This window comes from Peromyscus maniculatus, chromosome 4, assembly GCF_049852395.1.
Source record: "Peromyscus maniculatus bairdii isolate BWxNUB_F1_BW_parent chromosome 4, HU_Pman_BW_mat_3.1, whole genome shotgun sequence".
Lineage (NCBI taxonomy): Eukaryota > Metazoa > Chordata > Mammalia > Rodentia > Cricetidae > Peromyscus > Peromyscus maniculatus.
In genome coordinates, this window is record NC_134855.1 from 23300917 (window position 1) to 23318550 (window position 17634).

Below are 17634 nucleotides of genomic sequence, written 5' to 3' on the forward strand. Positions count from 1 at the left end.
CTTTTCTAGCGAAGTGTAGTGCACACCCATACTCTTAGCACATGACAGGCTGAGCAAAGTTAATTCAGAAAAAAAAAACCACACACACACACACACACACACACACACACACACACATACACACAAACCCAAAACACCCCACAGAAATACAAAGAAAGCTAAGTTAAGCAACATCCCAATGACAAGAAGTTGTGAGGTAATGCATTATTTTTTTAAAAAAATAATTCAAAATGTAAAAAATGAAAAATTTGACCAGTGGTGGGTGCTGAGGAGGTTATGATGCTTGGAGATGAGGCCTGGGAATAAGAATTTTGATCTCTTGTGAAATGTTTCTTCTTGTTCTGAACACTAAATACTTCTGAACACTAAATACTTCTGAACACTTTGAATACTAAATTTTCATTGATCTCCTATTTGACATGTGTTGGATTATTATCTTTCAATATCTTTTTTAAATTTCATTTTATAATTTAATTTTACATATCAGCCACAGATTCCCCCCGCCCCTGCCTACCCCCCATTCCCATCTCTTCCGTGGCAAAGACTCCCCTGAGGATTGAGTTCAACTTGATAGATTCAGTCTAGGCAGGTCCAGTCCCCTCCTCCCAGGCTGAGCCAAGTGTCCCTGCATAAGCCCCAGGTTTCAAACAGCCAACACAGCACTGAGGACAGGTCCCAGTCCCACTGCCTGGATGCCTCCCAAACAGATCAAACTAATCAACTGTCTAACTTATCCAGAGGGCCTGATCCAGTTGGAGGCTCCTCAGCCATTGGTTCATAGTTCATGTGTTTCCATTCATTTGGCTATTTGTCCCTGTGATTTTTCCAACCTTGGTCTCAACAATTCTCGCTCATACAAACCCTCCTCTTTCTCGCCAATTGGATTCCTGGAGCTCCACCTGGGGCCTGGCTGTGGATCTTTGCATCCGGTTCCCTCAGTCATTAGATGAGGTTTCTAGCACGACAATTAGGGTGTCTGGCCATCCTATCACCAGAGTAGGTCATTTCGGGCTGTCTCTCTACCATTGCCAGTAGTCTATTGTAGAGGTATCCTTGTGGATTTCTGTGGACCTCTCTAGCACTTTGCTTCTTCCTATTCTCATGTGGTCTCATTTACCATGATCAAATAGGCTTCATCCCAGGGATGCAAGGGTGGTTCAACATAGGAAAGTCTGTCAATGTAATACACCATATAAACAAACTCAAAGAAAAAAACCACATGATCATCTCACAAGATGCAGAAAAGGCATTTGACAAAATCCAACACCCCTTCATGATAAAGGTCTTGGAGTAATCAGGAATACAGGGAACATACCTAAACATAATAATTTACAGCAAGCCAACAGCCAACATCAAATTAAATGGAGAGAAACTCAAAGCGATTCCACTAAAACCAGGAATGAGGCAAGGCTGTCCGCTCTCCCCATACTTATTCAATATAGTACTTGAAGTTCTAGCCAGAGCAATAAGACAACGTAAGGAGATTAAGGGGATACAAATTGGAAAGGAAGAAGTCAAGCTTTCCCTATTTGCAGATGATGTTATATTTCAATATCTTAACGTCTCTTTTCTACTTTCAGTCTGACCTTCTATGAAGAACATGATGAATTAACTTTCAGGCACTACTCAAAAATGCCCAGAAAGAACTACAGACATCATAAAAAGAGGCAATGCAAGAGAATTGACTCCAGATTTGATCCCCCAAACAAACAAACCACCACTAGCATTTCCATTTCTGAGATGTTCCTGGTATTGTGCAACCAGCATGTTGCACAGACAGCTCACCTTGATGCAAATATTTTCTCTTAGGAGAACAAAAACTATAATAGTGTACTGTCTGCAAGATATATTAGTACAATGGCAGCACAAAGCTTGTATGTAGCTGAAGTTTTCTGGGTTGTGCCTATACTTCCTGCCTGACTACTGGCCAATCAGCACTTTATTTATCAATCAATCAATCATCCACAGCACTTGTAGGGGTAACAGACCAACATCTGATTTGATTTAAGGCCCACACCACAAGGTAGAACTCATACTTTGGTTGCTCAAAATCAGAGACTAAATACTTCAGGGACTGAAGATAAAACCAAATATCACTGCTCTACTAAAGGAACGCAGCAATTAAATGTCTCCTAATGACATTCTGCTACACTCATAGATCAGTGCCTTTCTCAGCCATCATCAGAGAAGCTTCCTCCTGAAGCAGATGGGAAAAAATACAGAGACACAGCCAGACAATATGCAGAGAGTGAGATACCTTGGAATACTCAGCCCCAAACCCAATGTTGTCATCAAATTCCTCTCCTCAAGGCTCAGGGCACCCCTTAGAAGGGGAGGCAGAAAAAGTCTAATAGACAGAGGGGCTGGAAGACACCCAAAAAACAAGGCCTTCAAAACATAACAGGATCAACCCACATAAGAACTCAGAGACTGGTATGCATGGGTCCCCACAGATGAGACCCTTGAGCTGAAAGGAGAAGTGGATACAAGTCACTACCCCTGATCCAGAAGCTGTCTCCAATTGACAACCAGTACAAAGGAAAATTTAGTTTTCTCTGAGGGAGTTTCCCTGGGGAAACAAACTACTCTTAAGGATGGTTGTATGCCCAGCAATAGATGGCCAACAAAAAACAAACTCAATACCATCTTTGGATATTCCTTGTCTCATGTCTTATAAGGCTTTTTCTTTAAACAAACAAACAAACAAAAAAAACCTCTCCTCCCCTTCCTCCTCTTCTTCCTCTTCCTCTCTCTCTCTCTCTCTCTCTCTCTCTCTCTCTCTCTCTCTCTCACATACACACACACACACACACACACACACACACACACACACACACACACACTCATAGAGGTCCTTTGTGTATATAGATATTATGGCTTCAGTTCAGTGTTTTTATGGTATTCCTTAGTGTACAAATGAGTAGGTCTCTGCATCTACATCTGTTTCTTGTGCCTTTTCTTAGGGTCTTTTCTATCTGCTTGTTTTGTCCTATTTCGATGTGTTTGTATTTGTTTTATCTTATTATACTATATTATTAGCCTTTAGATACCCATGTTTTCTAATGAGAGACAGAAAGGGAATGGATCTGGATTAGATGGGAGTGGGAGGAACTGAGAGGAGTAAGAGAAGGGAAACCATTGTATGGGAAGAAAATATTTTCAACAAAGGGAAACCAGACATTTCAGCATTATGAGGCTGACTTTTTCTCCTTTAAGCTTATTACTATTGCCAATTAATTAATTAATTGATTGATTAATTAATATGTGTGTGGTGGTAAGAGGGGGAGTTGGCTGCCATGGGGCACATATGAAGGTCAGAAGACAACTCTGTGGAGTTCATCTTCTTCTACCATGTGAGTTTGAGGGTTGAGCCTTTACCCACAGAATCATCTTGCTATCCCTCAACCTTTTTAAATAAATAAAGTACTGATTGCTTCCAGTTTGCTGCAAAGTACATCCTCCTTCCAGATGCAAAAATTATGCTGAGGTTCAACATTATTTGCAGAAGAAATTTTACTTTTCACCTTGAAATATCCTTCTTTTGAATAGTGGGTTTATAAATACATCAAATCCTCTCATGAGAGACATATCCATTCAATGTTTTCCTTAAGTAGTATCCTATGTCATAGGCACAGAAATGTACAATATATCTTTAAATGCTGAAGTGGATATAAATTGAAACTTTATCTTTAGTGCATAATGTATTAGAAAAAATAACTACTAAATGGAATATAGCAACTCAAGGAATTCTCATATAAACTTAGGCAATCACTTCAAATTTAGCTATATGGAAAGCTTGCTTTTAATGAGCTATTTTAAAGTACCATATTATCTGAAATATCAATAATCTCATTTATATACAGTTGATACTTAAATCATGTATACCAGGGCATAACTGATACCTAAAGGTGTCAATAGTCAGATTATTCTAGAACTGAAAGTTAGTTTGGGAGTACAGACAGCAAATGGCCAGATGGCCCTGCAGTAAACTGCTGAAAGCCATTTAAAACCAATCCATGTGGAGATGTATTCCAACAGAGAGCTATAGGCAACAAGCCAATGAGATACCAAAAGACTTATGACAATATCTTTGTTAGCCATAAATAACATTTCAATTTTACAGAACTCAAGTTAAAACAAATCTTGCTCTTTACTTCCCAGTAGTAAACACATGAGCAAATTAAGTGTGTTACCTAGCAGGATGATGGGCACAGCCGATGCTCAGAAGCAGCTGCTGAGTGAATGAGGAAGACAGGCTATGCACACACTCCTCTGTACTCTTCTCCAGCCTGACTGCTTCTTTCTACTGATGTGTGGGGTGGGAACTTCAGTTATATTTTATTTAGGTAGCCTGCATATATTAAGTAGAAAGGAGCGAGGTTGACTGAAGGGTAATTATTTCTTGATGGAAGAATATAATGGTATAAATAGCACAGCTACAGCTATTGTTTAAGCAAACTCAGCTCTTCATTGATGATATGCGATGCAAATGGTATACAAAATAAGAAGTCATTAAAGAGTAACTGCCACACCAATGGTAAAGAGAATGAAGACCTGCTATGCAGTATTATCAGATATATTGAATTTGTTGTCACTAAGATGAACAAAATACTACTGTGAAGGACTGCACACTGTGACATGGAAACAGCTTTGCAATACAGAACACTCTTCTGACATATTGTACTGAAATAGGGTTATATCTCTAGAAGAAAGAAATATCCATTTATTGATGACCTAGGCCACAACTGAAAAAGCTACTAGACTGATCAGAAAGCATCTGTGATAAGTGAAAATTTATAATACAATAATAAGTCGATGTTAAGGACTTTCCCTAGCATCTTAGCATTGTAGCTTAGGTCCCAATGCTGAAGATTATACCTACAGGGGTACGTAGAGGTGTTAGGCACAGTTCTTCAAGACTTGCTGATGGCAAAAACACTGGCCAATCACTTTCTATCAGCCTAAATGAGAAAAAAATGAAGACCAGGGAGGAGGACATGTGGAGGAGATCCACTTCATGGTACTGGCCAGGCAAGCAGCCTGCCATTGATTTCCCTAAGAGGATAACTTCCACACTGCCCAAACTTAACAGTCTGGATGCTCCTATTCCAGCAGCAGAGTACAGGGGGATTCCTAGAAGCTCAGAGCAGCTACTGTCGGATCAGCTTCATAAAGGGAGGAGACCAATAGAAGTTTGCCAAAAATAGGACAAATAGAAGGAACATCCAAGAAGTCCCCTATTTATACTACTTGGAAGGCAAAAGATACTTAATTTCCCTGCCTTCACTCCCTACCCTTTGTCTTCCTGTAGACTTGGCTGAGGAAATCAGAATGTTCAAGAACACTGCCTTCAGGGTAAGGTATATACTGTAGTGTAGAACCTGAAGATGCAGTAGGATTACAAACCCCCAGACGGGGTCCTGCCCAGCAGAGGTGGTTGGAGTCAGGCTCCCTCCTGCCACCACTCTTGCACCCTTCTCCTTGACAGCTTACAGAGGAGTCACAGAAAACCTCACTTCGTGCTTCACAGGAGGAGCACTTCGCTAGTGGCAAGCAGAAGTCAGAGCTGAAGGGAGACAGGGGACGTGATGGAAAGTATGTGACTAGTATCTGAACAGGAAGATTCTACCAGCTATAACCAGGGAAGAGCCTTCTTTTTATTTCTACCTCTGCCTTCAATTACACTCTCAGAGCTTCTTTTTCTTTTTATTGGTGACAACATGTCTAGCTTCCATGGCTTTCTGTCTTTTATTCTCTTCTATCTACTACTTTTCTATCTGTCCTACATTATAATCCAGGCAATGAAATACCAGTACCAGTCATGCATAAAAAAAACAAAACACTTTGATTTAATACATCAAAAGTGTCATAAAGACAAGTGAAATGAAACCTGAAGAACTGTAAGGGGTATCCAAACACACACAACAGCAGTGCTCATGGTCGGGTCAATGATCCTCTCTGTGTCTGAGGAGCTGGGTAACTTAAAGCAATTCAATAAGCATCTTAGACTTTCTATTTTCTCATTTGCTAAGGGATGCTAATACCACTATCAGATCTCGGAAGGGCTAAATAAGGTTTTCTTCCTCTATTCTGTCTGTATTGTCATAATTTACCATAATAAGAATGTGCTACTTGTATTGGGAAAATATACAAACTATTTCAATGAAAATATAAGACTGAAAGCAGCTTCATTGTTCATTCTGCAAACTTCACTGGGTAGGGAAGGTAGTAGCATGCTTCTTGAATTAGAGGTGATTATTTGGCTTAGCTTCTTATATGTGGTACTACTCAGAGTTACAGAAAAGCAAAAACATTCTCTTCCAACACAGGCAATGGCCATCTGGTCATTCATTGATGGAAATAAATATCCAAGGATGAATTGCATTTGCACTGATCAGTCTGTGCGCACACAAGGCATGCAAAAGACATAAAAGCCTTAGAACACATCCACAAAAGCAATCAAGATTTTGTTTTGCAGTTTCGTGCCATGGCATCATGTCAGGTTTCAGTTGTTTATTGTATCACCTCATTTGCCCTAATGAAAAATTACTCCTCGGACTCAGTTTCCTTTACTGGCACCACTATTCATTTTGGGCACAATTTTACTTTAAAAAGGGAATGGAAATATACTGATGTCATTGTCAGATGAAGCAAAACCACATGAGAGGCCCTGACTCTGGTGCTCATTTATTAGATAGAAGTCTGGGGAAGAAGCTCGGGGACGTATGTGTCACAGCATTTTCAACGGCCGCCCTCCACAAACAAGGCTGGTTTACAAGAGAGGAACACATAAGGTAGGAGGGGGTTTCAGTTTTTAAACTACATTACTAAGTACACATTTGCTTCTAAACTTTAAAGCAGTGCTGAATTGCATTTGGATAGAGTTATAGCATGGCTTTAAACACACACGCACACCCAGACACACACCATGGAGGTAATCCAGTTACTCCTGCGGCACAGATGTGCACAAGAATGCTCTAAGTGATTAAGACGGGGCTTTAAAGTTGGCTAATTAGAAACATCTTTCTTACGATGATCAACATTGATATTAGCTCTGAGTTCTGATTGGTGGAAATTTACATTTGAATTTCGATTCCCCCTTCCGAAGTAGGAACACTGGCTGCACTTGCTCCTGTGCTTCAGAACTGTCTTACTGTGAGGACTATGGTTTTAAACTCCGTCCATCAAGTCAGTTTTGAAAATAGAATTCTGTCCACCTAATAGAACTTGTTGTAAACAGCATTTATCCTCTTACAGAAGGAAGGACAACAACAGTCATAAGTGCAATAGTTTAAAACCTATCTTGACAGAAAGAAATCACTGTCTTGTAATAGCAACCACACCACTCTGCTTTGATGAATGGCACAACACTGTCTACAAAGGCCAGCCACAGGACTGCTGAGATGGTAAAACGCAGTCATCTATGGGAAGCTATTCAGCATACTGCTTGGCAAAAACAGTTGCTTAATAAAGTTTCAGTTTTGCAACATGAATGTGATTACAAAAGAATATGAATCCTGGGAGGTGCAATATACATGACCTTATTTTAAGTCCATGATTTTTTCCATAAAGCTTAAAGGATACCATCTGCATGTTAGCTGAAGAATCTTTCTGCCACTGAAACTTTTAAAGTTACAGTCACATAGAGTTCCCAAGGTCAGAAGAAACTGCTTCATATTGGTCTCACACCTTGTTATGCAAGACATCCATCCAGAGAGCACAAGGTCACCCCTAGTCTCCTAGGTCCATGCTGGCAAGATCAGGAATATGACTTCTGTAGTTAGTAAAGAATAGGTTCCTTAGGACATCTTCTAACAAATAAGTATTACTGTGCACTGGAAACCAATACAGGAGCACTCCGAAAGACATACTCGATCACATCACCCTTCTAGACTTGAAGAACCTGGTGTTAATGGCAACAGCATTTGTATAAATAACTGGAGACCTTCCATCTTGCTTTATTTGTATTTGTTTACAACTCCAGGGAATTGATAACAATCCCAAGCCAATTTACCTTTCACTGAGGAGTCACAAACGTCTAAACAGCAGGGCTGGGAGATGAGACAAAGTGTCTGTGGAAGTGCTACAGTAACAGGGGGACTGCAGCAAGGCATCTTCAGGACCAAACTGCCTTCGGTCCAGTTTTCAGGGTCAACACAGAAAAGGTAAGGGCTATGTAGTCAAAATATAACTCAACGAAAATTTCAGTTATTAAATGTTATTTCCAGTTATTAAATGTGAACAATCACACTGCAGTATGATAGAAGCACAGTAAACATGACACATCAATAAACCTATTTCACATTAAGATCAGCTTCTTTAGAAGAGAAACACACCTGCACAGCATGAATAATGTGACTGGTGGTATTGAAAGGGAGACTCAGAAAAAATATCCCAGATAGTTTGACAAATTCATGTACTTTTTTGCACTTTCATATGCTCTAAATACCTGGCTGGATTCCTCATCTTGCACTGGTGGGTATACATGACATTTGTGGCCCCAAACTTCCAAGACACCTATATAATAATAATATCCTATGTCTCTTGTTCCCTTCTTTCCATTATTTCTGATTGGGGATGCTTCCGAAAGCACTCAAATAAAACCAAGAAGGAAAATGAAAAACTTATTTGAGGAGCATGACTCAGATTGAGTGTTAAATGTAGGTAACTTGACATTTGATTGTAAGAAAGCATGGTGGCAAAGCTTGGGAGCAAAGGGATGGACAGAAGAGAAGCTTTAATTACAAACCAATACGAAAATCTTCAGACCTCAAAATGTTCCCCCCTTGCATTTTCACTTAGTCAAAACACTATCTGATAATAGCCTACTTAAGTACTGGTAGCTTTCAGACAGTAGGTACCTACTATCTTCCTCTTGTGTCATGATCCATATTTAACTCAGGAAGACTATCTTTTTTTTTTGTCAATATTTCATACAAAGCAAAGAAATGTCTCTTTTTACATAGTATTTGATGATTTCTTTTTATTTTTTCTTAACTGCATGAGATTATACAGATAGAGTACAAAAGTAGCTTCACATTAAGCTAATGTTAAAATTTTGCTGAAAAATGTTCTCTTTAAAAGTAATACAATCATCAATTCTTCACAACTATGTGAGTTCAGTTGTATATTAGCATTATATGTATCAATTGGGTGGAAAGGCTGCCTAGAGTAGACTGTTACACAGAAATAGATAACATCCTTCACAGTGACATTTGCTCATAATGCCTTTCCTAAACTATTTCTCTGCAGCCAGAAAACTGTATGAAATAGTTCTGGTAAGTCAGTCACTTTCAAGACAGCAGCATGTATCTACATCCCCACATTGCCTACCATTCACCATGGAATTCTTGAGTGACCTCTAAGAATCCTTGGATTCCTGGTAATTATAAGGAAAGCAGATATACAATGACACTAGCTGACTTTTTTCTAGAGGAGAAATCACCTAATTTCTAAAGGAACTTACAACTCTGTCAGATTTTTAAGAATTCATCCATGAACACATTTCATATGGCTACCTACCCCGTTAAGCACAGGAGTACATGGGAGATTGTGACCTGTGTAGGTCAGAGACCGACAGCTGATTTCAGAATCAAGGGCTGGAGCAGAATCACTAACTTTACCACACTACAAAGTATCTGTCTAATCCCAGGTTTGTTTTTTTTTTTTTCCAGATTTCCCAATCTTTTCAAGAAAATGTCCCCCCATTTGACATTGTCAGCATGGGTAGTTTGAATGAAAATGACATCCATAGGCACATAGGGAGTGGCACTATTAGCAAGTGTGGCCTTGTTGGAATAGTTTTGTTGGAGGAAGTATGTCACTGGGGGAGGGCTTTGAGGTCTCTGATGCTTAAGCCAGGCCAACTGTCTCACTCTCTTCCTGCTGTTTATGGATCCGAATGCTAAACTCTCAACTACTTCTCCAGCACCATGTCTGCATGCTTCCATGCTTCTTCCTGTCATGATGAAAATGGACTAAACCTCTGAATTATAAGCCAGCCCTAACTAAATGCTTTCCTTTATAAGAGTTGCCATGGTCATGGTATCTCTTCATAGCAACAGAAACCCTAAGACACAGCATATTCTCACTGATGTTGTTCAGCCAATGAGGTTCTCTCTCCACTGTCTACCAAAATGTTCAGTTCAAGTTGCATCTTATGTGTAATATTTTTGTTTATGCTCTTGATTAGCTGGGTCTCCTTGAAATAGTAATCTGTTTGATGCTAGAGAAGATAAACTGATTTAAGGAAGTCTCTCTGAACTAAACACAAAGATAGAAGGTAGTTTTTTTTAGAAGGGAAACATGATTATAAAGAAAAACAAATGATAAGAATCATTAAAAAAAAAAAAAAAACTATGTGCCAAGACAGGCAGGAAGAGAAGTCCACAGTTGGAAGGACACCAAGCGTGTGAGCTTTCCATACAGGTGAACTCCAGAGGTGTCACAAAGCTCTGGTGTAGTGTCAGCCCTTTAGGAGGTAGATGCAGTGCTATTATTAATTGCTGTTGGAAGAGAATCCTTATGGAAGTTGTGCATTCTTGTGAACAAAGCTGTAAGACAAGCAAAAGTAAGAGGCCCATTGTTTTCCTATATCATGAATCATAGTATGAGATGCAGTCTGCCAACACTTGTAAAATAAACCTACTTCTGTTCATTCGACTGGGAATAAATGTGACTGTCAGACAGAGCCCAAACATTGTCAGTCTTACTGTACTGCATACCAGAGGCTTTAAAATACGGAAGAATTAGAAAATACTATTGATGCCTACTACCCAGGCCTACAACCTATTCTGAGAAACTCAGCTGATCTAGGATGAAGGACATTGGGTTGTTATATTTTCATACCAGGTAATTCTAATAATAAAATACTGTTATAATTGGTGCTTGGGAAGAAAATTCAGGAACTTGGATGTGGTGGGAGACAGTTGGTAATTATTCCTTTACAAATGTGAAAGTTCTGACATTAGAAGAGAATATAGGATACAAGGAGCAAATAGGGTACTGCACAGATGATGCTCCAAGCAGCAATGCATTAGAAAAAGAAAGTCTCTAATTTGTCAATTCCATCAAGAAGCTTTTAAAAATGATTTACCTAATTTTATTTTATGGGTGTAGTGGGTAGCCATTCCAGCTTGGATCTGGAAGTTCCAACCCCCATTGAGACTCTGGCAACTGTCACGCCTATGAGGCAGGGCCAGGGGAGGCACCTGGAGACCGGAGAGCTGAATGGGCCAGCGCTATCTCTGTGCGCTCTCTGTGCCGGGACCCTGAATGTTGGAGGTGGACCGAGCAGAGCTCCAGAGAACACCGCTGGACTGCGATACACCTTTCCCAGACCCTGCGACCTACCTATCACTTAATTTGTGAGTTACACCATTAAGTAAATATCCTTTTAACTACGTGGAGTGGCCATAATAATTTCACCAATGTATGGGCATTGGTGTTTTAACTGCATGTTGTCTGTGCAAGGGTGTTGGAGCCCCTGGAACTGGAGTTACAGACAGTTGTAAGTTGACGTGGTGAGAATTGAACCGGGCCCTCTGGAAGAGCAACTAGTGCTCTTAACCACTGAGCCATCTCTCTAGTCTTCATCAAAGAACTATTAAGATAAATCTGGAAGCAAGAGATGAAAAAATAACATTCTAATATAATCACAAAATCTCAAAGTATTAGAGGATAAAACAGCATAAGGTAAAAATGCTCAGAAGTTTTAAGACAAAACAAAGGCAAGGCAAAAAGGCTAAAAGGTGTGGCCTAAGAGTCCTGTGAATCGGTACAGAAGGCTAAACAAGGACTGGCTTAACTTGCAGTTGCTTTGTAAGATACCCCACATACACCAGGAGGCATGTGTGCCACTTCTGGCCATGCAGTAAGAGACCATAATGACCAAGGGCAAACCTGGGAGAATGAAGATTCTAGATGCAAATCCTAGTCTTAAGCACTTACCAGTGGTGTACTTTTAAGCCCAAGCCTCAGGTTTCTCACTGGTGAAATGGGGAGAACTGCTGTTAATTTCCACATAGTCCATAGCAGATAGACTTGAAGATGTTAAATATATGAAATACGATGCATATAAATTAACAAAAATGTTAGATTTTTAATATAAATGCTATTGGTTATAATACATTTTGGTCAAAGAGAAAATCTTGTCTTGAATAAAAGAGATTTGCTCAAATAGAGCCACACACTCAAAAAAGATGGGAGTATCTGGCTTGCAGCTTCTAAAGGGTAGAAGCTCCCTGGAGGAAATGGAGAAAGTCATGGTGATATTTTTGTTTTGTTTTCTTTTTTGAAATGTACTCCAGACTGCAGACAATGCAGAAGGCATGGTTTGGGAAGAGAAGTAGCGTGAAGTACCATGATGACACCATCTGGAAAGATTGCGTGGCAAATCAACAAACAAACAAACAAACAAACAAACAAACAATCAAAAAACAGTAGCTAAATCCCTGACTTACTTTACTAAGAGTTTAAGCTCAAAGAAGGCAGATGATGCCAGCAGAGAAGTGATTTCCTGGACTTCCATTAGCCAGACTGCAATGGAGGGCATATATGCGATGTGGAAATTATCAGCACCTTGAAGCAATAGTAGCTACTGAGCATCAGAAAACTTCTAAATAGCATTTGGGATATGCACAGGTTGGAGAGGAATGTCAAAACCCTGAGAAATAAATCAGTGTTATCTCATGTCAAAAGCAGTGTAGAAAGAACAGGTAACTGTGGCCATTACTAGTAGCTACTTCCAGAAAATTTATAAAATCAAAATAAAAAAATTGTTTCTCTCATTTTCAACACCTCTAACAGCAAATGTGTAGTGTCAGTTTTCCCCCACAATAGCAATTCTACTCCAAATGGCTATTCTACAGTTTGATTCAATTCTACCACTACTTACCTGGAGACTGTCTAAGACCCCTGAGGTTAAGGGCTCAGTTCTGGAAGATGGCCTAACTTCAGATGCCAAGTCTAGATAGGAGGTACTTCTGACCAAAGGCCTACAAATTAGAGGGTCTGACACTCAGTCTTTGGATTTGATAACTGCTAGAATGGTGTATAGAGAACAGGGAAGCCATTAACTTCCTAGACTGCCGGGTTACTGTGAAAGAACACAACTCAGAAGGGAATACAGTGAGGGATAAGTAACACCAAGACCTTCAGAAAAAGCAACATGGAAACCTACTATGTCAGAAATCCCCAAACCATACAGAAAGTTAAAATGGAGCTATACTTTATATGGGGAACAATGCTCCTACAAGACTCCACAGGCTAACAAATAAAAAGCATAGTGACAGGACTGGGTTAAATTTGGAGTTGCTGGCCGGTGAAGTCCAATAGACCCCTAAACATAACAGGCTATTTCCAATGCTCTTGGTAACCTCTAGAACTTGATGGTAAGACCTTATTGTGGAAGACACCACACACTTGAGTCATGGAACATAGAGAAATCGAGCTGGTATTGACCGGGAAATCTCATTCTTACTAGATAGCCTTCACGGTGCTGGAAGGTACTATGAATGCTGTAAGAGGTTAAAAAGCAACTGTCAATCTTATCTAGTTGTGAACTTTGTGAGCTCTAATAATGAATGGGCCAGTAAGACATGTCCACTAGTGCAACAGTGGCACAATTATCCTGAGAGTAACCAATCCCACTTTCAAACTGGATGTATGTACTTCACAAGAAGAAGCCCATGCCTGGCACCATTACCGGGTTAAAGCACATATGGCCTAACAGGTCATATGCTTTACAGAGAAGCCATTACTGTTATTTTTGCTAAATGGCATAGTATTAAACAATTCCTAGTGACATAACTATACCTATAAATTAATGTATTTCTCAACCCTCATCAGGGAGCATTAAGTTTGCAATTAATGGAGATTAATGCATAGACTCACAACTGGCCAAGGGGCAGAGAATAAAAGACTGCAGAATACTCAGGCCTAAATGGAACGAACACACACACACACACCACACACACACACACACCACACACACACACACACACACACACACACACACACACACACACACACACACACACACAGCACTTCCTCCTCCCAAGGCTCAGGAATCACTGGGGAAAAGGAGCAGGGAGTATATGAGCCAGAGGTAGTGATGACTACTAAGAAAAATATTTTCTGGTCAGAGCAGGACAGCTATACATATGAAATCACACTGATTGTGACAGTATGCACAAAATCTTTGCAAGCCCAAGCCAGATCAAATCTCAGCACTGAGATGAGACTTGGGCATGCAGCTCCACCCTTAGCTAAGGAGCTATTGGCAAATGTTAGTTGCTGGGAAAGGAAGAGTTCAGCTCCTGGTAAGTCAACCATGTTCTAGTGGAAGGCTACACATTCAAGATCACATGGACAACACCAATTCTTATGGAAGGGTAAAAAAAAAAAGACAAGACATGACACAAAGTTGGGTGACTAGGGAAGGGGAGGTGGATCTGGGAAGAGTTAGGGGAGAGAGGAAAACATGATCAAAATGCAAGATATGAATTTCTCAAAGAACAAGTAACAAAATATTTTAAAACAACAACAACAGATACAAACACATAGTTGGCTCCTCTGGCAGCCAGTGGGGGTGCTCTTATCCTTAATGATTTTCTAAAAGTTACTATATTAACCTATATCAAGGTTTAGTTATAAGAGACTTGCTATAAACAACAAAAGACACCCCTTTACCAGTATATGGCTCCCATTACTTCAGACATCCTATCAGTGAGCACTAAGACATTGGATAATAAAAAGTCTGTTATTATTATTATTTTTAACTTTTCCATTACATTGGAGCAGGGTTCTATAGATAGTAATGCCAGGCCTGACTTGTTAAATTCAGCAAAACAACTCTACAGTACCAGCAAACTGGGGTTTTCATACATGTGTCACCTAGCTCTGTACCCTGCTGGGACACTGTGATTAAATCTAGCTTCCATATCACCTATATAAAGCAGTTACAGTCCTATCTTACTAGCTTTTGAACTGCAGCATCCTGCATTAAGCCTGGTACTGAAATCATTTATTTATGTGGTTTACCAATGAACTTAAGACACGCTAGTGGTGTATATGCCTTGTTCTTTGAAAATTGATATTGAAAGAGAATGAGAGAAAGAGAATCTCTGAATGTCTATGTGGCATTATATTCCACCTTGCATCATCCACTTTTGTAGCACGTTCTCTTGAAAATGGAAAAAGAATTGTTTTAAAAATTGAATTTGTTGATGTTCCTCAGACCTGTTAAAATCACTTTAGTGTATATCTTAATTTTTCATGCATTTAAGTCAATAGTGTTCTGAAAATTCTTCTATTTCATTCAAATTACCTGGTGTGTGAGCTCCAGTTTTGCAATGGTTTATTTTTGTTTTAAGGAGATAAGGAGTTGGGAATAATCACCTTAGTGACAGTTTAAAACAAACATTTTTTCCTGAGGTGAGTTCCCAGCATTCTCTGACAAAGATGTGTGTCTACTTCCATGGATAGCTTAGCTATGTCTCTAATGATCTGTCACAGCAGACAGCACAGCAACCTTCAGCAGAAATGGGGTTTAAACTCAAATGTAACCAAGATATTTTATGTGATCTAAAGAATATACCATAAGATAGGTTTTATTTACCTACTCAATATCTTATTTATCTTAAAAATCATTACATCTTTGTTTAGTATAACATTTGAATTTATAAAAAAAAGGTTATGGCCATCTTCATAATATGAAAAGATTGTCACTGAGACTCTATATGTCAAATGCAAGGAAAATGATGGGGTAACAACCCACAATGGAATTTTATTTAATATTTGACAGATGTGTAGAACCTCTGAGGCACATACCTGTCAAGTTTCAAAGAGGCCGATAATATGGATGTTCAAAAAAAAAAAAAGGTTTAAAAGTTCTTCATCTCAACAACTGTCAGAAATCTACTTCTGAAAATGAAATTAAATACCACAAACTTCATTAATAGTTTTGCTAAATGGCATTAAAAAAAGGGGGCATTCAAGAGTGCACGGGACAACACCATCAAACATCCGTTCCCTCCTAATTTCACTGAATGTTTCACCAGACGACTAAGAATACACCTTTAACCAGACTCTCACCGTGTTGTATAAAACACAGGAAAATGCCATCACAACACTTCAAGAGTTAAGTGACTTTATGAGAAAAATGGTTCCAAATGTTTCCTAAGACCTTCCAAACCACACCCAACATTATTATATTATGTTTCCCCATTGCTTCCATTACTTAAGCTTGCCTTTCTTGAAATGATACTTGGATAGGAAACTTAGATTTATGTAATATATATGCTATTTGAAAATACCTTGTGTAGCATATAATTATTATATCTTGGATGACAAATAACTTACAGTTTTCCATTAATTGATAAAAATAACATATTTAAAATTTTTGCTTACTAGAAATTTTGAGCAGAAATTATTTTTTGTATCTAACTAAAACTATCCAAATAGTCAGTTTAAAACTACTAAATTTAATGTTGAACACAGTCAAGATTACTCATCATATTACATTTAAAAATCTCTTTATTCGCCGGGCGGTGGTGGCGCACGCCTTTAATCCCAGCACTTGGGAGGCAGAGGCAGGCGGATCTTTGTGAGTTCGAGGCCAGCCTGGGCTACCAAGTGAGTTCCAGGAAAGGCACAAAGCTACACAGAGAAACCCTGTCTCGAAAAACCAAAAAAAAAAAAAAAAAAAAAAAAAATCTCTTTATTTAGTTAAAATATACAATTATACCATTTCGCCCCTCCTTTTCCATCTTACCCTTCCCAAATTCATGCCCTCTTCTTCTTTAACCACTGTTGGTACATACACATATAAACAAATAAACATAAAAAATACAACCTATTGAGTCTGTTCAGTGTTACCTGCATGTACATGTCTAGACCAGGCCACATGGTGTTGGATAAGCAACCAGGAGGCTCATCCCCGAGAAAGAATAACTAACTATTCTCTCACCAGTTGTTTGCTACTTGCAGCTCTTCATCTAGGGGTGTGACACTTGAGATTTCCCTTTATTTATGTTGAGATGTCAACTGCTAGAACTGTTCAGGCCTTTTCTTTTGGCAGACATCTTATTGAGATTCCATGATTATAGCTTCCCTATCACAGTGAGAAGGTGCACTTTAACAGCAGACTTCCTGTTCCCCTGGCTCTTACAATTGTTCCACATCCTCTTCCATCATGTTCCCCTAAACAAGAGCTGTGCTGTAGATATATCAACTAGGATAGGGCATCCCTCAGTGTTCTCTACATTTGGACTGGATGAGGCTTTCTATAATGTTCTGTTTACTGTAAAGACAAGCTTCTTTGATGAAGAGTGATATCTATAATTATCTGTGAATGAAAGGATAAGTATTTAGAATACAGTTAGAGATTATATTGGTTTAGAAAAGTGACCTCATAGCTCTATGTTGTTGGCTTGGAATATACATCAGGAATGATGCCCCTCCTGTTGAGTGGACCTCAAATCCAATTAGACAGTTGTTGGTTACTCCCAAGATATTAAGTGCTACTAATACAATTTTAGTGATATCTTACAACGCTGGTCATTTTGTATCACGTTGCATATCATAAGTATATAAAATTAAATTTCTTTTTTTATTATTTTTATTAAAAAATTT

The 17634-nt window shown here is 39.1% G+C and overlaps 1 protein-coding gene across 20 annotated transcripts in view; it reads right to left on the bottom strand.

Moving 5' to 3' along the window:
• Qtman (queuosine-tRNA mannosyltransferase) overlaps positions 1–17634 on the bottom strand; it is a 451643-nt gene that overhangs the window by 135632 nt on the left and 298377 nt on the right. Inside the window, exon 1 of one of the 20 annotated variants that reach the window (XM_076569403.1) lies at positions 4194–5254. The exons of the other annotated variants lie outside the window; for them this stretch is intronic. The gene's annotated coding sequence lies outside the window, so the exon portion shown is untranslated. Of the gene's footprint in view, positions 1–4193; positions 5255–17634 lie in introns of those variants that run through there. 20 annotated transcript variants of the gene reach the window in all.